Source organism: Cyprinodon variegatus, unplaced genomic scaffold (assembly GCF_000732505.1).
Source record: "Cyprinodon variegatus isolate N-32 unplaced genomic scaffold, C_variegatus-1.0 Scaffold445, whole genome shotgun sequence".
NCBI lineage: Eukaryota > Metazoa > Chordata > Actinopteri > Cyprinodontiformes > Cyprinodontidae > Cyprinodon > Cyprinodon variegatus.
In genome coordinates, this window is record NW_015150898.1 from 429621 (window position 1) to 435035 (window position 5415).

The following is a 5415-nucleotide window of genomic DNA, read 5'->3' on the forward strand; positions in this document are numbered from 1 at the left end:
TAGAGAAATGAAGGTGCAGATGTTCAGCTTCAGCCGAATTGGAAGCTCTGTCACAATTCACAATCCAGCTGGAACAAAACATGCCATGCTATACGTGATTGATATGATTGTAATTCCTGTCGCAGTGAATTATGAAAGGTGCCAAACTGCACAATTTGTTACAGCAGTGGAACCACCTTAGAGAGCTTCAACAATAGATCACTCCAACAATAAAGAGACAGCAAGTTATGGTGTTAAAGTGTTATGCGAGTCAAATATTGAAAAAAACAGAGGAGGAGTGAAATGAGGCAGCTATGCAAGACATAATGGACATTAGAAGGCATGATTTTACCATTTCACCAGTGTTGACCTTAGTTTTGGTTAGCAACCTGAGCCTTTACCATTTCTAATATGGTTGGGAGACTGCCAGGGAAAATATCCTGGACATTGGAACATTGGGGGCTGGGCCGACACACTGGCAAAGGAATCTCTGAGAACTGAACTGCAAAAAAGGGCTTTTTATTGAAGGTTCTTGAGGCTTCTGGTACCTCGTATGAAGCCAAATATGTACGGTTCACTGTGTATAAACAACTAGAGGTATAATTTTATTTAACCCATCAATATCAGATCAACAGATTTTGTGAAAAAAATGTTGGAAAGAAATCACTGTCATTCTTTGATGGGAAGAAAAATCTTGGGGGAAAGCAACTTTTCATTTTTGCCAGTACTATATAAAACGTTACTGGTTTATATTGGGTCCTTACACCCTGCATGCATTGGATTATTAGAGAGAAATAATCAATAAAATAAATTTTTTAGTCTGACTAAAATAATGTTTTTTTTTTTTCCTTTCAGCTACACTGAGGCTGATGCATCATCTGCATATATCTTTTTTTATTTAAAAGAAAGATATAGCAAAAGATTGATTTTTTTTTTTACTTGATAAACAAACATTAAAGTTTAATGGTTAAATCAGTTTGACACATTGGACCGACTTCAGTTTCTTTATCATTTAAAAATGTGCTTTATACAGAGCTTTTTTATCTAGAAAAAAATCGATAATTTTTAAGACAATACAAAAAAACCAACACCCTAATTCGATGAATACAAAAAGAGGAATTACAAGGCAGAAACATTTCAAGAAGGTCTATGTGTCTTTTTATCAAGGTCTTAATATACAAATAAACAGTATGATAATAACATTTCAATTTTGGATAAAATGAAATATAAATTTTGGATATGATATAGGGATTTATTTGAAAGAAATCAAATACAGCTGCTGAGTGTGGCACCAGGGTGGAGTACTATTGCAGACACAGATCTAAGCACACAAAGACAAATAGCAGAGTAAAGTATGTAAAGTTTAACATGTACCACACACATATTGAAAAACTGTCTTACTGTTATTGGATTGGTAACTGTGTGCTAAAGTTTGCGTCAAAAAACAAGATGCAGCCGGTCTTCCTGGTACGGCATATTGCCCAATCTTTACAGGTACACTATACCAGACCATACTTTCACTCCTGACCAAAAGGCTTAGAAAATGATGGAAACAGCTGTGTTTTCTACTTTTACAACTTAAGCTTGATCTGTTTCACATGTCCCCCCTAAAGTTGGCCAGGTAAAAGTTACACTAGGGTAGGGTGGGACGATGGAATATCTCATGCTGCACCTGACCAGAACCCACCTTGAGCCAAGGGTGTAACTTGTTGATGAAAGTTGGTGGGGGCTGATGGACCTACAGTTACTCAACCGAACGCTTTCATTGTGGTTTTGTATTTTCTAAAATGAGCTCAAAGAGATATTTATTGAATGCTTTCCTATTGTTGAGAACAAAAGAAAACCATACCATACTGCTGTTTTTATTTATAGATCTTAGAGAGATGCCTTTTAGTGCATTACATATATGGGGCCCAGCCGATTCTGATGCCAAAATCGATAAATCATGCATCCCTTGAAGTACAATTTCATCCATCCAGAAAAATATGGATATGCTGCATTTTAAATATAGCATATCTTAATTTTTTTCTTGTAAACTTTCTGGTAAACTTGGAGATATACAGTATTTTATTGCATGTTGTATATCCCAGTAAATCTGTTTCACCTTTAAATCAACAGCTCTCCCTACTTCTCTCATTGCTCTGTCTAAAAAGATTTATGAACCTCTTTACTAATGTAATGATGCCAGTAACAAAATTTCAAGATATGTAGAAGTCTGATTCTGTCTCCACCATAAGAAAACATTTTAACCTGTAACTGGGAGTCATGGTCCTCTGAGAAGCCAAGCTTTTTTTTAACCAGTAAAGAAGAACCAACTATGTTTTCCCATGCTTCTTGCATTATGTTAGTCCATCTGTATGTCTAACAAACACATTTTTGGTGGCATGAATTTTTTTAACCAACCCGTCTCCTGACTTTTACTTAAACATCGAAGTAGCTGCTGGCTAAATTCACTGAGTGCTGCTGTGTGTCTCTCCTCCAACCACATAGCTACTTTGTAAACAGTGAAATGCGACCAAAAAATCAGATGTTTCGAAGCGACAGATTCAGTGATGTTACACCGAGATGCGGGACACGGGAGCAGCGGGAGAGAGGAAAAAACACACTGACTCAAAACGCTCTGAACACATTTAGCTGCACCCAACTCCCAACAATGAGCAGAAAGGGGGAAAAAGCGGAAATTATCAGTGGGGACTGTCCCCACCAGGCCAAAGTTGGTGGGGATATATCTAAATCAGTCCTTCAAAAAGTAACACCTGTGCCTTGAGCTTATCTTTGTCAACCTTCATAACATCTCCCAAACCAACCAAACTGCTGGAATCACTAAAATTTCTATAATAGAAAAGGGCCTGCATGAGGGTTTAGCTAAAAAAAATTCAAGCTTGACCTTATGTTGCATCATGTCCCAGTCCAGGTGATGCCACTGGAGACTGCTATATTTGAGTTCAGTGTGCCTACCAAACTGGGGGGACACAGACAAAAAACAAAAACTGTTGATTTGATGTGAATTCACCTTAAAGAAAAATAACGTATAATTCTACTGTGAAGCAATATTTGAGTGTTTTTTTTAAGTGAACAATTTAATAAAGTAAAAATAGCCAAACACTATGATTTTTATCATTATTTTTTGGAAATAATACAGGTGTTAGATGCTGGATGTGAGTGTGGCTTAACTAGTAATGAATGTGGTTCTGATATGACATTGAGATTTTGAAAATATTTTCACATAATGTATTAAATAGCACTACTCAAGGATCCAAAAGAACTTTAAACTGAATCCATTCATGACTCATTCAATCTTAAAATTAAATCTTTTAAAGTCCATATCAAAATTCTTTTTTTCATGATTTTAATACAGCATATTCCTCCTCTTTACTTGAAAAAAAAACTTTTGGATGTATTTCTCTTGAAGAACATGGCGTGTAGTTTTTAAGAAGAAAATTTGTTCAGCTTAGTTATATGTTGTGACCCCAGAAACAGTAAAATAAGTATTTTTTTTCTTATAATACTTTTGTTTTATTTTTATGTATGCACAAAGAATAAAACATTGTCATTTTCCCCAATTAATCTTCACGAAACAACTGTCTTTGTGTTTGGTAACACATCTCTCAATAGAAACACCTTGAAAAATGAGGGGTTACCACATACAACTGCAAACCTGTCCTTGCATGGGGTATGACATGGTCCATTACCCAAAGCCTTTAGTACAGAGAGCGAAGAAGATAGGGAGGTATTGATCCACACCCGGTAAAGGAGAGAAAATGAACGAGTGAAGTGCACTTCTCATTTTTTCCTTATGCCATTTGCAGCTTTCTTTATCAGAAAAGTGGCTTTCATCAAAAGCATCATTTATGTAATTAATATACTCCTTGAATAGTTCTACCAGGAATGATGTGACATTTATGAGGTGATTGTTTTTTAATTCATCCAGTTATGTCCATGTCTTTATAGTATCATAGGGGATATCATTCATTCAAATTTAATACATGTGAAAACGAATATTAATAAAGTTCTGGGAAATCTTAACAGGTAGACCAAAATGTTCTTCCTTGGTTTTCTTTGTTGTTTTTCTCTTACCATAATGTCCACATGTACTTTTTGAAGGCTTAGGAGAAGGATTAAAAAGGTGTAAAATGCAGAGTTTAAAGGGATAAATGTTTAATGGAACTGTAGAAATCCCAGAGTGGGTTAAATAAAACCTCACCAGACCAATTCAACTGGGCTCCAAGTGGTGAGGGCACCAAGGTCAATAAATCAAGACTTATTCTAGCCCAAAACCATTTTATAGACTTTCAAATGGAGCAATACAATTCAATTGGAAGCATAACAGTGTGGGACATGATTAAATTTAAGGCTGGGAAGAGAATCAAAAAAGCAATCAGAGTTTTAATGTTTCGTTAAAAAAAAAGGAAGAAATCACGGCTTACTTGTTGTCACTTGTTTAAAAAAAAAAAGGGGGGTAGTGGCGGCTTAGTGGTTGGGGCATACATACGGGCGCAGTACAATGGCAGCCCACTGCTCCCCAAGGGGATGGGTTAAATGCAAAGAGTTAATTTCCCTCAGGAATAAAGAAAAAAAAAAAAAAAAAAAAAAAAAAAGAAAAAAATTTGCTTTAATTAGGTTTATAATGATGCTTCAGGTTTAAAACAAACCTAAAGGACTGTAAGCTGTACATTAAAGAAAATGACACACTTAATGTACCTCTAACTGTACTAAAAAAAATGTTCGATATTCTTTATATTTTCTGTATAGACATTTCTGACTGCTTCAACTTTCTGAAACTGCATTTAAGAAATAAAAGTAAAAGTAGAAATTAAATTATACAGTGAGACATAAATGTATATAACTTTTAATTAGCTTCTTTATTTATTTGCCTTTGTAATATTTACCTTATTTATTTTTTTTTATATATTTCTGCCTGCCCTTTTTACATTTCTGCCTGCCCTTTTTACATTTCTGTATGCATTTCTGTCTCATTATGCAAATGAGGAGGGGGTGTGTCCTAAAGAGTCAACAACTGAGCTCAGAGTACTAAGTTAAATGTTCTCAGACTCTCCTCCTGTAGATTCAAACGACGTAGTAAAATGCTAACTAACACGCTTCACACATGGCTATGCCGAGAGAGGGCCACTGCAGACGGGCTGCCGTTAGACCTGGCTGCCGTGAGGTTCGGAGCTCCACTGGTTGCTGCGGTCCTCTCAAGTTCTGAACATTTTCTTTTAAATTACGCTTTGAATTTGTGAATGGGCCATATGGTGATGCTTAAAAGTATAATGTTCTCGCTTCAAATAATCTTAAAACATACTTTTATTGAACAACAGCAACAGAAAAGAGAACTCAGATTACACTTAGTACTCTGAGCTCTGTGAGTTAAGAAGATGGACCGCCAACCAATGAGCAGAAGTCGACTCTCTAGGACACGCCCCCTCTTCATTT